General features: G+C 41.5%; 1 long non-coding RNA gene across 1 annotated transcript; it reads right to left on the bottom strand.

Annotated features, from left to right (window-relative positions):
* Window positions 1-1,086: 1,086 nt before the first annotated feature.
* LOC123267723 lies at window positions 1,087-15,279 on the bottom strand. Its single transcript, XR_006510108.1, has 3 exons — window positions 15,269-15,279; window positions 11,946-11,955; window positions 1,087-1,250 (listed from the first exon to the last, which is right to left on the bottom strand). It is a non-coding gene; the product is annotated as an uncharacterized LOC123267723 (long non-coding RNA).
* Window positions 15,280-19,363: the final 4,084 nt, after the last annotated feature.

The raw sequence follows: 19,363 nt of genomic DNA, 5'->3' as shown, positions 1-19,363 counted from the left end.
CTTGGCTTCTGGTTCGGCTTCGTCGGAGGCACCAGAGGTTTTTCTGGAGGCAGTTTCTTGCGCTCCTTCTTCTTGTCCTTTCTGGACTGCACCTTTTCCCAGCCTGGCTTCTTGTTCTGTTCACAAGAGTTTTGTGGAAGATCCTTAACCACTTCCTGCTTCTTGATGGGATGACCAGGTCTAACGTCTTTAAGCTTCTTGGGAGTATGAAAAGCTCCGCCTTCGGGAGAACGAATTTTTCTTTTCAACTTCCTCAGGATGCGGCCGTCTTGGTCAAAGGATTCAGTCTCTGCCGTTGTGATAGTTTCACTTTCTTCTTCAGCGACTGATTCTCCGTCACCTTCGGCTCCATGTGTGTGGGTATGTGTGTATGTGTGTGTGTGTGTGTGTGTGTGTGTGTGTGTGTTTTTTTTTTTTTTTTTTTGTTTTAAGGGGGGGGAATCCTTTTTACGGATTCTAGGCATAGTTGTTTGGCCTGGATATGTGGCGACTCGACGCAGTGTCATACTAAAACTCGACGCTAGTGCCCCTACCCACTAAACCCTAAACCCCTTTTCCTCTTTCCCCTAATCCCTCATGGAAACCGCCGTTAGGCATTACTTCGTGAGGGGAGGATCTAGCTACTGCTCTTTCTTCTTGTAGCTAAGGTGTTATTTTACTTTTCTTCTAGTTGTTGTCATTTGCTCTTCTTCTTTCGATGGAACGCAAGTCTATAAGGACTTCTGTTGCAAATGTGCTGATGGCGTTCCAGGAGGCTCTTGATGACAACATTGCTTCTACTATTGTCTCTGGTTGGATTTTCTTCTTTGGGATCATCTCCAGCTCATCTCGCTGTGGGTAAAATCGTGGGCACTCAAAGAAAACAATGTAAAAAGCAAGCCTGTTGATTGTTGATGCATTTTTATTTGTGTGAATATTTTAATTTTCTTAATTTTACAATTATGTCAAAAACTACCAGATCAAAAACAGTAATTGGCGCTGTTTTCCAAAGATGGTTATTATTTACAAGTGGGATCAATCCAAGCTAAGCCATGTTAATTTTTTTTTCTTATCAAATTGAACAATTTTTTCTTTTTAAGTTGTTCATTTTTTTATGTAAGGTACCCGCGGGTAATAAGGCCTGTCGGGTAATAAGGCCTAAGTGATAGAAATGCTATTTAAAATAACCGCTTCCGCTAAAGGCTTCTCTAGTAAAAGCGTCCAGCATAGAAATGTCGCTACAAGTTTATAGAGTCCCGATACAATGTTCCCTGTCTTCTATATTTCATCATCCGTCATATGCTAAAGTAGCGCGGAGAAATTCCTAAAAAACGGTTTGAGTAAATGGTAAACATTTTTTATAATTTTACATTTAATAATTCAAAATCATTGTTCTAATTTTTATCAACATCTTAAGAAATATTGTTGCTAAATTTAAGTGATGATTGATCTATAATACCAATTTTATTGATTTTCGTATAACTATTTCCAGTATGTTTAACCCGTAGGCCTTATTACCCTACCGTAGTAAAATAAGGCCTATTCGCAAGGTTTTTGAAAAAATTTAATTTTGTGTTTGTTTATGGTGAAAACTACCATAACTTCATTATATTTTGTAGCTAGTGTATTAATATAAAAATTAACGTTACATTTCAATGATTAAATGCAATATTTTCGATTTTTTTCAAAATCTCCCTTAGCTAGGGCTTATTACCCGCCGGTACCTTACTTTTAAAAAAAAAAATATATCTAAAATATCAAAAAAAGATCAAATAGAAATTTTATCAAAAAAAATGAAAGCCAAAATTTTTTCCTTTCGAAGGCAAAAAAGCTATCGAAATCATTTTTTTTAACTTTCCGCTAAGAAAATTGAAAATTTTCAAAAATCGGGAAGTTATTGTTTTCACCCCGTTTTTCGAAAATCGAGTTTTCATCAGATCTCGACGTTTTGAGCTCCTAGGAAGCTTCCCTGACTATTCCCGTGAGGGTGTCACTATTTTTTATTTTTTTTCTCAAATTTTGAATTTTCACCGGAAGTGCCCAAACTAAGCTTCTGTTAAAAAATTCTATGGAAATCAAATACATCGTCTCCCCCCAAAATATCTTATAAATCTATATATATATATACATATATATATATATATATATATATATATATATATATATATATATATATATATATATATATATATATTGTAGCATCTGATAAACAAAATAATTTTGAGACGAAAGTCCTCAGCCATTTTTTAATCAGATGCATAGATAATTAATTATTAATTAAAATAACGTCCTTTTATGCGTAAGAGAGAGAGCACTAGTGTCAAGTCAAATGCGTTCCAACGAAGACGGTTGCACGTGTGAATTTGTAAGTAAATATGTGTTACTACGTTAGCTATAGAAACTAGTTAGTCATACAGTTAGTTGTGTCTTTGTTTGGCACATACTTTACTGGACACTGGCGCTCTCTCTCTAACAAATTAAGAGACGTTATTTTTAATTAATAATTATTTATCTATGTGGTTAATTGAAAAATGGCTAAGGACTTCGTCTCAGAATTATTTTTTTCATCAGATGCTACAATGGCGTTCGTGACTTTTGGGACACGCTGTATACGATATAACGCGGCTTATCCGGACGATAGCGTCTCTAATTCATAATGGATCCTTTTCAAACTTAACATACTCAATTTTTAGATGAATACCAAGGCCTAGTTCAAAGATGAGCTTCATCGGTCAAGTAGTTCAGAAATTACAGGGTTTAAAAATTTTCAAAATCCTAAAAATTCAGTTTCTGGCAGATTCTTTCGCGCATAACTTTTGAATAAAATAACTTATCGAATTTTTGTTAATTGCATTTTAAAGCCCATTAAACATGCTTCTATTTTCGTACCATTTCATTCTTCTAAACTCAAAATAACCTATACATCTGTAGGTTTTCAATGGAATTTTACTCTTGCAGTCGTTTTTTCGATTGAATTGTCCAATATATAGCTCCTATAAATCTATACATATTTTTATCTATACATATTTTTATCATTATTCTCAACAAATTTTTTTTTTTCATACAATCTTGGTAGTTGTTTTTCTATTTATTATGAAATCTACTTCCATTTCGATGACTTTCATAAAATTTTTATGACTTTCAATTAAAAAATTAATAGATAAAAAGCTATTAAAGATATTTTAACAAAACTTTTAGGACACATAGTTCAATAGTTGTACTTTAATATGATATATAAAAGTTCAAATTATTCATTAATTTTCATATTGTTAATTAACTATTAAGTTACCAAATGAAAATTTCAATGAGTTCTTCCTCAAAAAATAAAATTTTTAACTTCCCGCTAAGAAAATCGAAGATTTTCAAAAATCAGGAAGTTATTGTTTTCACCCTGTTTTGCCAAAATTGAGTTTTCATCAGATTTCGACGTTTGAAGGTCACAAGAAGCTTCCCTGACTATCTCTGCGAGGTTGTCACTATGTCTGTCTGTATGTATGTATGTATGTGTGTGTGTGTTTTTTTTCCTCAGGGGGGGGGAATTCTTTTTACGGATTCTAGGCATAGCTGTTTGGCCTGGATATGTGATGACTCGACTCAGCGTCATACTAAAACTCGACGCTGACGCCCCTACCCACTAAACCCTAAACCCCTTTCTCTTCTATCCTCTGATCCCCCATGGTACCGCCGTAAGGCATTTCTTCGCGGGGGGAGGAATTAGCTGCCGCTCTTCCTTCTGGTGGCTAAGATGTTATTTCTTCCTTCTTGATTATGTCTTTCGCTCTTTTCCTCTCAATGGATCGCAACTCTGTAAGCACTTTTGTAGAAAAAGTGCTTGTAGCGTTCCAGGCAGCTTCTGACGACAACATTGCTTCTACTATTAACTCTGGTTGAGTTCTCTTTTTCAGAATCTTCTCTAACTCATCGCGCTGTTGGTTGAAACGTGGACACACAAAGAAAACATGCTCCGCATCTTCATTGACCCCTGGACAGGACGGGCTCTCTGGGGTATCATCGTGCCTAAAGCGATGAAGATACTTCCGGTAACATCCGTGTCCTGATAACATCTGCGTTAAATAATAGTTGATCTCACCGTGACTCCGGTTGAACCACACATCAATCCGAGGTATGAGACGGTACGTCCACCGACCTTTCTCTGCAGCATTCCACTCCTGTTGCCATCTTGTGATGCTGTGTTGCCATTCTTTCCTTCTACGTTCTTCAGGGCTCAGTGTAGTTGACCTTTTTCGTTGATATAGGTTCCGTCTTTCCTCAGCTAGGACTCTGAGAGGCAGAGAACCGAAAATAACACACACTGCTTCCTCTGATATTGTTCGGAAGGCGCTAGCTACTCGTAGGGCACTCAGTCGATATACTGATCCAGCCTTTCTCCATGATTCTTGCGTCTTTAGTGCGTCAGCCCAAATGGATATTCCGTAGGTGAGCACCGATGTGACTACTGATGACAATAGCAGCCTCCTGCTCTGCTTTGGGCCTCCGACGTTCGGCATCAGTCGTGCGAGACTAGCCCTCACTACTGACGCTTTGGCACTGACATGTTCCACTTGCTGCTTGAAGTTGAATTGGGCATCAAGCATCACTCCCAAATATCGGATATAAGGTTGTGATGTGATTTCTTATTCGCCGACTGTCAGCTTAATGGTCTCTACCACTTTTCTGCTGGTAATAAGCACTGACTCAGTCTTGTGTTGCACCAGTTGCAGGTTTACTGCGTCCATCTACCGGTTAACACACTCAAAAGTGAGATCGAACATATGGTTTATCTTGACATTCTTCTCTTGGAAGGTCTGCATGATGCATTCCCAATTGGCGGAGTTGAAGGCGTTTCTGATGTCTAGAGTCGCCACCAGGCAATACTTCTTCGTTCCATCCTTCCATCTGGTTCCTGCGATTGCTTCTTTGGCCGTATCAACAACCCGTTTGATTGCGTCCAGGGTTGATCGTCCTTTCTAAAATCCATACTGATTATCTGCCAGGAGTGGGTTGACTACTGTGTAACGGTTGTGTTTATGCCGCTCATTGGCCCCTTAATTAATTTAATAAAATAAAACAATACCTAGCAAAAATGATTCTAAATTAACAAGGGCGCCACCAGGATTTTGTATCTCGGTTCCTGGAACCGGAAACCAGAGCTGAGCTTATAATCTACAGGAAGAGAGAGTGGAGGAAGGTGATCTGAAAGAAATAAATTTTTATTCAACAAAAATGACCGGTATTTATTTAACAACAAAATAAAATAACAACTCGTGCCCTCGCTTGTACAATTAACAACTTAAGACTACAGCCTAACTAACGGCTGACCAGGACTTCTTAAAACTAACAAAAATTCTTAATCCTGACGGTTCCCTCTTATGGAGCGTCTATACCGCAGTTTCTAACGAAGTCGCGCTGTCCACCGGACCCTCACGCTCTATCAAAATTCTTAATCCTGACGGTACCCTCTTATGGAGCGTCTATACCGCAGTTTCTAACTAAGTCACGCCGTCCACCGGACCCTCACGCTCTATCAAAATTCTTAATCCTGACGGTACCCTCTTATGGAGCGTCTATACCGCAGTTTCTATCTTACTACCATTGTACCCCACTTGGCGTCTATACAACGGCTTCTAACTTACTACCGTTGTCCACTTGGCACACACGCTCTAGAAATGCCTCACACCACCCGCACGATCTTCACACACATAACCCGCTCACACACACACACTGGCTCTACTTTACTTTTTACTTCTGACTCATAAAATTAAACTCCAAAAGTTACATTAATTTTTATTAAATTTTTCAGTCATTAGCTCGAAATTAAATCGTAACCCATTTTCACAACTAATAATTCAATTCTCAAAAAACTCTACACTAAAAACCGACGCTTGAATTTATTCCAAATTATCCACGAGTTTAATACTCAACATTAAATAAAATTTTAGGAACAATATTGACGCAAAATTTTACTCCAATTTCAACTCGTAATTTTATTTCTTAAATTTTGAATAAATTCTTAAGAATAATTCTTTGTAAAACTCTAACTAAATTTTCTCGGACGTAATCCACACTGATAAATAGTTTTACAAATAATTCCAATAAAATAATAATTTTAGTCTTTGATAGTTCAATGTATAAATGACCACGTGGAATTTTTCGATTTATAAATAATTAATAAAACAATTTGTCTCAATATGAAATAAATTCACGAAAAATTATCCACGGGTAATTCGATCTCAATTGCGTCGAAGTTCAATAGCCAATTCTCAATAAATTATATTCAATAAATAATACTTTCTTGTAATAAATAATATTAATAAATGATAATTCAATTGTTATAATTTATAATAATAGTCCAGTTGTTAATATCGTAAATTGTTGCGTAGTAAAATTCACAAAGGAATTTGCGCGCTCAAAATGGACGCCGTTGTTCGTAGCTGCGTAGCACGTTTTGGACCTTGGGTATCGAATACTATGTCGTGTCGATTGGAACCTTCTCGATGTTTAGAATTTAATTAATAAAATAAATTTATTTAAACCAATCTAAGATGTTAACAATTATCAATTGGCCAAATTAACAAATCAATTACTCACGACTTCCAAACCCAAGAGGTCTAGAACATTCCTCGGGTATAATATCCCCAAGAAAAATGTTCACAATGCTAACGAATAAGAATTAATGACAATTAATTAATTATTTGATTATTATTAGGCAAAATATTATAAACAATTGAATTATCAAAATTTTGATTTAATAATGAGAAGTAGTAAAATTGATGAGCCGGGTATACGACCCCCTTGGCTCATCAAAGGAATCAAAGTCTCAATACCTGTGTAATTTTTGTGATTTGGAAACTCAGGCTTCCTTCTTTGGACTGTTTTGGCTAGCGATGTTATTGCGTTGGTCACTGCACTACTTCTAACTCACCGCAGCTACGCGATCAGCCAAGAAACCTAAAATTTCCCCCACTTAATGCTAATGGGTCCCGAAGACCGAGACGCGCCAGTGCTGCGTCGAATAATTATCACGCGTATGCGGTTTTACCGTCACAGGGTAAATAGCCCTGTTACAACTGCTTTAATTCTCTGGTGAATTATGCGTTCAAATATCTTACCCGCTGTATCTAGCATGCAAAGTGGGCGATAAGATGACGGTTCATCCGGTGGCTTTTTCCCCTTTAGGAAGCAGCACTAACCGTTGCTGTTTCCACTTTCGAGGAAAAAACCCTTCTTTGAGGCAGGTGATGTAAACATCCAGGAATAATGCCGGTGCTGCCTTTATAGCTGTTTTTAAGGCAATATAAGGGATTCCGTCTAATCTTGGTGCTTTATTATTACCTACGCGGTTGCAAGCCTCCGTCAGTTCTTCTTCCGTGACAGGTGGAATGTCCTCCAGTTCGCCTTGAGCTAACTCATAATGAAGCTCGCGTTGCTGCGGAAACAGCGCGGTAACGATTCTCTGCAAGTTGTGGGCATGTGGGTGCCTTGGCGGGAGCCTTGGCGGTGCTGTCAGATTCCCAAGGCTGGGTATTCAGGTGTCTGTACAGCTCTGCTATTATTACTAAGTCTAACTCTAGTTCTCTTGGTGTTTGTATAAGCAGATCATGCGCAGCGTCGCAATGGTTTAGGTTTAGCTGCAATATCTTCATGTCTGTTTTTTTGTTATCTTCTGAAGTGCCTCTTTAAATACTGGGCACCTGGATGCGCCGGCATGATGGGCCGCGTTCTCCGCACTTTGGTCCGCGCATAATCCACATTTCGCTGGGTTTTTGCATTCAGCAATCTTGTGTCCCTTTTGTCCGCACCTAATACATAGCTTAGACCGATCCACATTGTTTTTGCACTGGGATCCATGATGTCCAAAATGCCAGCACTTGAAACATTTGATTGGTCTCCTCGTAGCTCTGATTCGGCAGTTGGCCCAGCCGATCCGGATTTTACCGCTTCCTGCCAATATCTTCCGCGCTGCAGCTGCTGCTAGTGTCATAACAGCTGTCTGAGTACCTCTGTAGGCCTTACGAATCTTAATTGTCCCTAGTGGTATCTCGCAGGTTACTCCGATTACCGTTCGCAAGGCAGCCTAAATATCCTCCTTGGTTGTGGTATCGTCAAGATCTCGGATTTCGACGTCTTCCTGTGGTCCTTTGCAGATTACCTTCGTGTCTTCTTGGAGGATGCCCGCGATGGTCTTCTGTAAGGCTTGGCTTCGGTCAGTGCTCTTCCTTGAAAGCGTAATCAGCAAGCTCCCGGTCCTAGTTCTTTGGATCTTATCCACTGTAGTACGGACCTGTTCGTCAGGGACGTCCTGCCTTATTCGCTTCAGAATCTCAGCATACTTTTCTGTCTCTGCTGGGTGGATGATCAGTGCGTTCGGCCTGATCCGTTTGCGCGGTTTTTTCCGCTTAGGCTCTGGCCTAGACTTCTTCGGCGGTTGCTCCCGGAGCTTTGCTTTTGCTTGCTTTCTCTTGGACTTCCTTGACTGGACTTTTTGCCACTCATTCACCTCCTTTTTTCCGCCGTTCTGTTATTGCGTTTTTCGGAGGACTTGGTTTAAGGTCCTTCTTCTTAGTACGGCTGGTCATTGAGTCTGGGAAATTTCGCTCCTTCCTTTTCCAGGCCTGATATCAGTTTCAGTTTCTTCTCTGTCTTCGACAACTGACTCGACGTTACCCTCGCCACCTGTGTCCATCTCTTCGACAAACGTGTCGGCTTTTGCAGGTGGAACCGCTGTCACACTCGTCTTCATCACGACATTACCGTATTGCTGTTGGATGTCCTGCCACTCTTTGTCCAGTTTCTTGAACCTTCTCAGGGCACTGCAGATGTTCGACGACTTCGACTTGATCTCCTTGTGGACATTTTGCTTGGTATGGAGAAAGTCCTGCAGTCCACTGACTAGCTTCTCCAGATGTACCAGAGCATCTGTCCTCTTCATCTTTGCACTAAGTAGCAGTGCGTCTTGCTGGGCATAAGGCCCGTTTTCACTTTTGTTTGTTTCCTGTGAATTACTCATACTTTTTGATTTACTAGCGCATCGTATGGAGTGGAGCGGGTTGCCATAACTAGGAACGGGTGTACCCTCGGAGATAGTACTCCTACCCCAGTTCCCTGAGGCCTAGCCGACACTTAGTCAGTCCCAGTATAGACGGACGGACTAGACTCGCTCGGAGCGGTGAAAATTCCGATCTCTAACACTCACTGCGTACTTCCTGATCAAGGCCCGAAGTGGCTGGCTCCTGATCCACTGCTGCAACTTACACCTCGGCAGAGCGAGCTCACATCAGTCGTTGCCTGCATCTTCGGAAACTACGATACAGGTTCCGGTCACTCCCAGTGGGTCACAGCAGAGAACGATCGTCTTGCTAGGTCAGTTAGTGTGACCAACCCATTACAGAGGAGTTTTGTCCACGGGAGCTCATTTTTTTTGTTATTTCGCTTGGCTCCTACCCGCTGTACCTTATCAACTAAGAGATTAAGTGTCGTCCAAGGACAGCGAGCATCCTTCCATCCACTCGAGGAGACGCATCCGGTAGCAGTTTCTCCTCAGCCCCGAATGTTTGTGTGTGTGTGTGTGTGTGTTTGTGTGTGTGTGTGTGTTTTTTTTTTGTTTTGAGGGGGGGAATCCTTTTTACGGATTCTAGGCATAGTTGTTTGGCCTGGATATGTTGCGACTCGACGCAGTGTCATACTAAAACTCGACGCTAGCGCCCCTACCCACTAAACCCTAAGCCCCTTTTCCTCTTCCCCCTAATCCCTCATGGAAACCGCCGTTAGGTATTACTTCGTGAGGGGAGGATCTAGCTACTGCTCTTTCTTCTGGTAGCTAAGGTGTTATTTTACCTCTCTTCTAGTTGTTGTCATTTGCTCTTCTTCTTTCGATGGAACGCAAGTCTATGAGGACTTCTGTTGCAAATGTGCTGATGGCGTTCCAGGAGGCTCTTGATGACAACATTGCTTCTACTTTTGTCTCTGGTTGGATTTTCTTCTTTAGGATCATCTCCAGCTCATCTCGCTGTGGGTAAAATCGTGGGCACTCAAAGAAAACGTGCTCCGCGTCTTCATTGATTCCTGGGCAGGACGGGCACTCCGGTGAATCATCATGCTTGAAGCGGTGAAGATACGTCCGAAAACATCCATGTCCTGACAACAACTGCGTCAGATAGTAATTGACCTCGCCATGACTTCGGTTTAGCCAAACGTCGATCTTCGGTATGAGACGGTGTGTCCATCTCCCTGTTGTCGCAGCGTCCCACTGCGATTGCCATCGTGCGATGCTGTTCTGCCGTTCTTCAGCTCTGAGTTCCTCGGCACTTCGTGTGGTTTTCCTCTTTCGTTGGTAAAGGTTACGTCTTTCCTCAGCTAGGACTCTGAGCGGCAAAGTTCCGGACACACACTGCTTCCTCTGATATTGTTCGAAAGGCGCTGGCTACTCTTGGCGCGCTTAGTCGGTAAACTGGACATGCTTTCCTTCATGATTCTTGGATCCCAAGTGCGTCGGCCCAAATGGATATACCATATGTGAGGACCGATGTAACTACTGATGATAGCAATGACCTCCTTGTCTGCTTCGGGCCACCGATGTTGGGCATCAATCGTACTAGGTTAGCTACTACTGCTGATGCTTTGGCGGTCACGTGTTTAACTTGTTGTTTGAAGTTAAGTCGGGTATCGAGCATCACTCCCAGATATCGAATGAATGGTTGGGATGTGATTTCTTGGTCTCCTACATTTAGATTGATCGTTCCCATCACTTTTCTGCTAGTGATAAGTACAGCCTCGGTCTTCTGTTTAGCCAGTTGTAGATTTACTGTGTCCATCCACTGGTTAATTTGCTCAAAGGTGATAGCGAACATATGTTTTATCTCATCAAGATGCTTGGCGACGATTACTACGGCTACGTCGTCCGCGTACGCTACTAGTTTGATATTTCTTGGTAGTTTCAGTCTCAGCAATCCGTTGTACATGACATTCCAGAGAAATGGACCGAGAACAGAACCCTGCGTTACACCTCCAGTAACATCATACTCCTTTGGACCTTTCTTCGTGTCTACTATTTGTCTACTATACGTACTGCTATTTAACTATTATGCTCTATTTCTTTTCTCGAAGAGCCTTCTACTAAGACGAGCAAATCGTCAGCAAAAGCAACAAATTTATTCCCGTGTTTTGTCAGTTCGAGCAGTTTTTTGAAAAGTTGAAGTGCGTTCGCTACACTACTCGTCTTGTTTTTTATCTCCTTGTGGATGTCGACCTTTGACTGAACGAAAACATTTAACTCGCTGGGCAGTTTCTCTAGGCGTTCCAACGCTTGTGACCGCTTCATTTCAGCGCTCGTTTCGATCGCTGCTTGTTGGGCATGTAGCCCGTTTCCACTCTTGTTTGTTTCCTGTAACTTACTCATACTTTTTTGATTTACCAGCGCATCGTACGGAGTGGAGCGGGTTGTCATAACTAGGAACGGGTGTACCCTCGAAGATAGTACTCCTACCCCAGTTCCCTGAGGCCTAGCCGACACTTAGCCAGTCCCGGAATACACGGATGGACTAGACTCGCTCGGAGCGGTGAAGATTCCGATCTCTAACACTCACTGCGTACATCCTGATCAAGGCCCGAAGTGGCTGGCTCCTGATCCACTGCTGCAACTTTCACCTCGGCAGAGCAAGCTCACATCAGCCGTGGCCTGCATCGTCGGAAACTACGATACAGGTTCCGGACACTCCCAGTGAGTTACAGCAGGAACCAATCGTCTTGCTAGGTCAGTTAGTGTGACCAACCCATTAAAGGGGAGTTTTGTCCACGGGAGCTTATTTTGTTTGGTTATTTTGCTTGGCTCCTACCCGCTGTACCTCATCAACTAAGAGATTAAGTGTCATCCAAGGACAGCGAGCGTTCTCCCATCCGCTCGGGGAGACGCGCCCGGTAGCAGTATCTCCTAAGTATGTGGATCACTTATAACTTTTGAACGATTGAACCGATCGGAATCTACTAAATGGCGTTCTAAAAAGTTCCCTCAAACTTAAATTTCCTAAGAATTTGAACTGATTTGGACCGATAGATTTTTAGAAATTTTGGAAAATCTCAAAAAAAAAATAAGAAAAATATCATTTTTTAAAGTGGTATTTTTGGAATAACTTTTAAACGGTTTTATCGATCAACTCTAAAAATGAATCCGCTTTTAAACTTGAAAAACCACGTCGATTACCACTAATCCGGTCGAAATCGGTTAATTCGTTCGAGATATAGCGTGAACGAAAGAAAACCGAAAAAAAAAACGAAAAAAATGTTTTTTCGGAATTACTCCTTAATTTTTCGTTTTATCGATTTAAACTTGAGAATTCTCAATAAAACTTAAGAAACTGCGTCGAATGCTACCAACCGCATGAAAATCGGTTTATTCATTCAAAAGTTATTGCGATTTGAAAATTTAAAAAATAGTGTTTTATCAAACTTCTATCAAATTTTTGAGCTCAAAGAGCTCAAAAGTATACAAAAGCTATTTTTTGAGCTCGGAGAGCTCGAAATAACAAACAAATTGTATTTATGAGCTCGAAAAGCTCAAAAACGTCATAAGTGCAATTTCAAGCGTTTAGGTATAGAGTTGGCGGGAAGTTACAGGGATGGCCTTTAGGGTCAACCGTTTTCCAGATTTTTAACTTCCCGCTAAGAAAATTGAAAATTTTCAAAAATCGGGAAGTCATTGGTTTTACCCCGTTTTTCGAAAATCGAGTTCTCATCAGATCTTGACGTTTTGAGGTTCTAGGAAGCTTTCCTGACTATTCCCGCGAGGGTGTCACTATGTCTGTATGTATGTGTGTGTGTGTGTGTGTGTGTGTGTGTGTGTGTGTGTGTGTGTGTGTGTGTGTGTGTGTGTGTGTGTGTGTGTGTATGTAAGTAACCCTCTTATAACTTTTGAACGGCTTGACCGATTTCATCGTGGTTGACGCCATTCGGAAGGGCTTGACCAAACTTAGATTTTGAATACCATTTAGACCGAGTCAAATGCCGCGAACTGTGTGAAAATCGGTGCATTCTTTCGAAAGTTATTGCCGTTTTAAAATTCAAAAAATTGTGTTTTACTAAACTGCTATTAGAGTTTTGAGCTCGAAGAGCTCAATATGACACAAAAACGTAATGTGTAGTTTTTAGCGCTTAAGTACAAAATGAGCGGGAAGTTGCAGGGATGGCCTTTAGGGTCAACCGTCGTCCTAATTTTTTTAATAAATATGATGTTACCTAATAAATAATTTCTTCTTCCTCCTAGGTTTATTAGAAGCACCCTTACTTGACTGGTTTTGAGCTTCAGTAGGGGTGGGGGCTGTTTCGTGATCTTTTTCCTTCGTCTTCCTATTTCAGTTAACTGTAGTCCAGGTGACCTCCCGGGCTGTCCTTTTTTCTGGTGGCTTCTCGATTGTTGAAGAAGGGCTGGGCGTGGACAACTGCCTCTTCTTGTTGTTGTCTTTTTCTTGCTGTGGTGGTTTCTTAGGAGTGACCAAGGGTAGCTGTGGTTTTTTGGTCAGGCCCGGAGTTGTTTGGGTCGATGACACCGACATACCTGGAGATTTTGTAACGGAGTGATCGTTACCCGGTAATTCCCCTTTTTCAGTACTCAGTTATTTATCGACAGGTCACAGTGCGCTGTGATCTAAAGCCCTCGTTTGAAGCTAGTAATAATGACCCCAAGGTGGAGAAGCCAGCGTAGTGGTAGTGGGGAGAGCAGAGGAAGTAACAAACGTAGAACGAAATTTGGTAAGACTCATTGTGACTGAGTGGCTTGACTGGACGACACGCAAGTTTTTAAAACATCCAGCTAAGGCGTTATAAATATCCAGAGAGCTAATGATAGTGATCAGAGTTTCGCCGCCAAATCGAGACTACCTCACTAAAGGAGAATTCACATCAGTCTCGAAGACGAAGAGTTGCAGCTCACCGAGGGAGTGCAAATAAAATTATACAAACTCCAGGTACAAATAACGAGTTAATTATCTCTCGGGTCTGCGGCATCAGCCAGGTCGTCATGTCGGCTAAAGGTCACCGCCATTTCGTTCTCGGTCACAATCGTTAGTTTTTAAGCATTAAATTTAGTATTAAATTTAGAATAAATTATAAAACAACTAATTAATAATACTAGGACTCATTTCGGGTAGTTAATTAATTAATTTGTTTAGGGAAAATAACTCGTTTATGTCAGGTTATCTATTTTACACATAGTCTTATCTGGGTTAATAATACCAGGAATTAACTTCAGATTATTAATTTCAGACTCGCATGTCATGTATAAAATTTATTTATTGATAATCGTTGAATAATAATTTGGCTTAAGCTAGACGGATAGAATTGAGTAAACAGCTTAATTAAAATTATTTAAGAGAAAAATTTATTCCACACTAAAATTATTTCCATAAAATTATTTCAGTATGAGATTAAGGAATTTGTCATAATTCAAATAAAAGTAGAGTTAGGAAATAATTATTGAAATCAGTATAATTTTTAATCTAAATTATTTAGCAAAAAAATTAGAGAATAAAACATTTGTAAAATTTTGTTCAAAAAATTAAATTAGCGAGTTGTGCGACAAAGACGCAATACCGAGAGAGAGAGTCGGCCATCTTTTCCCGCGCGGAGACGCTGAGTAGAGGACACTCAAGGTCGAGACTAAAGTTTTAGTTCGTTTAAAATAAAATAAACTCAAGAAAAATAAATTCCAAGTTTCAAGATATATAAAGTAAAATACAGTAGGCTATTCTTTTGTCCAAATTTCACGTTGCGATGAAAATAAAATCTAGTAAAATTTACCGCTGATAAATGGATTAATTAAAATGGCTCAGAATTGAACAAAATAATTTGGATTAAATAAAATTAAGTTAGACAATATTTAAGTTTAGTCAATTATCGGAATTTATTTAACTTAGACTAAAATGAATGGTATAAATTTATTTAGTAAATTCTCGGACATAAAGAATGGATTTAATTCCTGATAATTTAGAATTGTAATTTGATAATTATTGTTTGTAACATTGAAGATACAGCAGTAATTTAGGAAATAGAAAATTTATAATTAGTAAACAAGAATAGAAAATTAAAGAATTAAAAATTACGAAGTATTGATTAGTAAAATAATAATTGGAAAATTTATTTATTATGATTGAAATTAAGTTATTATTATTGGAATTAGGAAATAGTGTGGTTGTGTGTGCGTTAAGAGACTACCTTGGTTTCATGGTATACTCCTCTGGCTTCGGGGTAGTTCTCTTAGTAGTAACGTGAAAGTCCGGGGGACAGCGTGCACTGTGTGGACAGCGTGTGTAGTAACGTGATGGTTCAGCGCAGTGACGTGAGGGCCCGGGGGACAGCGTGAAATAAGTTAGAGTAGCGTGAGGGTCCGGTGGACAGCGCAAAGTCGATAGAGTAGCGTGAGGGTCTAATGGACAGCGGGCACTACATATAACCGAATGAGAGTTGTGTGTGAATGAATTTATTCTATGAAATTTTATAAATTGTTATATTGGCCTTGGTTATATTGACCTTGGCCATTATTCCAATTGTAAAAGGGATTTGATAAATAAATAATTTTCTTAAACGAATTTATGTGTTTAAGTTTTGGTTCCTTTCAGCAATCTCTCACGACCCTGACCTATCACTCCATGTTCTGGTCCAGTTTCTGGATACTGAGTCCAAAAATCTAGTGGCGCCCTTAATAAATAAAAGGGGCGATCAAGGAAAACAAAACACTCCGATTCAATTTTTTGTCCAGCCTATATGCCGTAATGATGGAGGTAACCAATTTTCTGATCTCATGGTGGAGATTCTTCTTGTCTTTGATGAAGTAACCTTCAATCTTGCTACCAAGCCGCTCCGTTGGCGACTGTTGGCCAGTGACGTTCGGTGCGGAATTAATCCTTCCTCGGTAGGCTTGAATAGTGACGGGAGCAAAAGGTCCTCCACTGTTAGGAGGAACTTTTAATGGATGTCCATCTTCTTTCATCGGGACTGTTTTTGTACTCCCTGTAGAATTTACAGACAGCAGAGCCATGGGGTCCACCCCGCTGTCGTAACGGTAGCTTGATAGCGACAAGTTCAGGCCCGTTTGCACGCCTTCCCTCGCCGGCACTGAGTTATCCATCCTCGTTACTGTATGCAATGTTTGGGATTGTTCTGACATTTCTATATCGTTGTTTGATAGGTTTGGTCCACCCCGAGTATTTTATTTCTTCGGTACCTTACATTACTGCCGGGCATTCCCCTATCCGCCACCTGGGGAAGTGCCCGATGCAGGAACCAGCTGCCCGACACGGGATATGTTTTTTTTTTTTTTTTACACGGGGTATGTGCATGTGTGTGTGTGTGTGTGTGTGTGTGTGTGTGTGTTTTTTTTTAGGGGAATCCTTTTTACGGATTCTAGGCATAGTTGTTTGGCCTGGATATGTGGCGACTCGACGCAGTGTCATACTAAAACTCGACGCTAGTGCCCCTACCCACTAAACCCTAAACCCCTTTTCCTCTTTCCCCTAATCCCTCATGGAAACCGCCGTTAGGCATTACTTCGTGAGGGGAGGATCTAGCTACTGCTCTTTCTTCTTGTAGCTAAGGTGTTATTTTACCTTTCTTCTAGTTGTTGTCATTTGCTCTTCTTCTTTCGATGGAACGCAAGTCTATAAGGACTTCTGTTGCAAATGTGCTGATGGCGTTCCAGGAGGCTCTTGATAACAACATTGCTTCTACTATTGTCTCTGGTTGGATTTTCTTCTTTGGGATCATCTCCAGCTCATCTCGCTGTGGGTAAAATCGTGGGCACTCAAAGAAAACGTGCTCTGCATCTTCATTGACTCCTGAGCAGGACGGGCACTCCGGAGAATCATCATGCTTGAAGCGGTGGAGATACGCCCGGAAACAGCCGTGTCCTGATAACATCTGTGTAAGATAATAGTTGACCTCACCGTGACTCCAGTTCAGCCAAACGTTGATCCTTGGTATGAGACGATGCGTCCACCTACCCTTCACTGTGGCATCCCACTGTAGTTGCCATCTACTTATGCTCCTCTGCCGCTCTTCTGTTCCAAGCTCCTTAGCGCTTAGTGTGGTCGACTTCTTTCGTTGGTAAAGGATCCGTCTTTCCTCAGCTAAGACTCTGAGAGGCAAAGTTCCAGAGATGACACACACTGCTTCCATAGATATTGTGCGGAAGGCACTTGCTACTCTTAAGGCACTCAGACGGTAGACTGGTCCAGCCTTTCTCCATGATTCTTGCTTTTCTAGTGCGTCCGCCCATATAGATATTCCGTAAGTGAGCACTGATGTGACTACAGATGATAATAGTAGTCTTCTGCTCTGCTTTGGGCCTCCGACGTTTGGCATCAGTCGTGCTAAGCTAGCTACCACTGCTGATGCTTTTGCACTCACGTGTTCGACTTGCTGCTTAAAGTTGAGTCGGGCATCAAGCATCACTCTCAGATATCGGATATATGGTTGTGATGTGATTTCTTGTTCTCCGACTTTCAGCTTTATGGTCTCTATCACTTTTCTGCTGGTAATAAGCACAGCCTCAGTCTTCTGTTTAGCCAGTTGTAGATTCATTGAATCCATCCACCGGTTAACTTTCTCAAAGGTGATACCGAACATGTGGTTTATCTCATCTAGGTGTTTCGCAACGATTACGACAGCTACATCGTCTGCATATGCAACAAGCTTGACACTTCTTGGAAGAGTCAGTCTCAGCAAGCCATCATACATGACATTCCACAGAAGTGGACCCAGAACAGAACCCTGGGGTACACCTCCGGTAATATCATACTCCTTTGGACCATTCTTCGTGTCATATCTCAGGACTCTATCTGTGAAGTAGCTAGCGACTATCCTTCGTAGGTATCCTGATACGTTCATCTCTTGAAGGGCTTGCATGATGCAATCCCAGTTGGCGGAGTTAAAGGCATTTTTTATGTCTAAAGTTGCCACCAGGCAATATTTCTTCGTTCCCCCCTTCCATCTGGTACCGGCGATTGCGTCTTTGGCTATACCGACAACCAGGTTGATCGCGTCCAGGGTTGATCGTCCTTTCTGAAATCCGTACTGATTGTCTGCCAAGAGTGGATCGACAACTGCTTCTATCCTTTGGTGGATTATACGTTCTAGTATCTTACCGGCTGTATCCAGCATGCAGAGTGGACGATAAGATGACGGTTCTTCCGGTGGCTTTTTCCCTTTAGGAAGTAGTACCAGCCGTTGTTGTTTCCACTTCCGAGGAAAAATCCCTTCCTTCAAGCAGATGTTGTAGACGTCGAGGAATAACGCTGGCGCTGCTTTAATAGATGTTTTCAAGGCAATATTAGGGATTCCGTCCAATCCCGGTGCTTTATTATTCCCGACGCGGTTACATGCTTCCATCAGTTCTTCTTTCGTGACAGGTGGAATATCATTCAGTTCGTCCTGTGTCAACAGATAGTTGAAAACGCGCTGTCGTGGAAACAGCGCAGTCACGATCTTCTGTAAGAGTTGAGGACACGTAGGAGACGGCATTGGCTGATATTTCAGGTGTGCCATGACTACCTTGTAAGGTCTACCCCACAAGTCTTTGTCCACCTCGTTGATTAGCTCTTTCCAGCAGTTCTTCTTGCTATCCTTGATGGCTTTGTTTAAATGTCGACGAGCTTTTTTGTATTCTGCGACTAGTTCCGCTGAGTCAGGCCGCCGATAACCACGCTGAGATATTCTTCTTTTCTTGAGACACTCTTTCCGTAGGAAGCTGATGTGTTCGTTCCACCAGTGCGACGAGTGTCTTTGGTTCATGCCCCGTTTACGGGGCATGCAGGTGTCGCAAGCCTGGGTCACTCTCTTCATCAAGTCCTTGGTCATTTCTTCTGCAGATCCAGTAGTAAGCGGTTCACTATTTAGGGCAGCTACTAGAGCACCTGGGTCAAAGGATTTCACCTTCCACCCAACGATGTCAAGTTTCTTAGCCGGTCTTCTAGGATTCTGGTCCTTTGATACTTCCCAGAAAATCGCATTGTGATCGCTGGCCGTGTAGATCTCCATCACCTTCCAGTCGTAGTTTCCTCTGATGAGGCTGCTGCTGACAAAAGTAAGATTCACAATAGAACTTGCGTCTCCTTTAGTGTACGTCGGCGCATCGCCGCTGTTTAACAATACTACATCTAACGTAGAAAAAGCTTCCAGTAGTTCTTTACCTCGAGCGTTGGTGTGTTTGCTGCCCCATTCCACTGCTCAGGCGTTGAAGTCTCCAGCTATTGCCACTGGGTAGTACTGCTTCGCGTCCTCCGTCAGTCGATCCAGAAAGTCCATGAATTCAACAATAGTGAGGCTAGGTGGTGCGTAGCAGCTGTAAAAGCGGATGCCATCTACCGATGCTGCTACAAAGCCGGCGCTGCCATTGTTAACG

The sequence above is a fragment of the Cotesia glomerata genome, linkage group LG6, assembly GCF_020080835.1.
Source record: "Cotesia glomerata isolate CgM1 linkage group LG6, MPM_Cglom_v2.3, whole genome shotgun sequence".
In the NCBI taxonomy this organism is placed as follows: Eukaryota; Metazoa; Arthropoda; class Insecta; order Hymenoptera; family Braconidae; genus Cotesia; species Cotesia glomerata.
This window is presented reverse-complemented; position numbering and strand designations above follow the sequence as displayed.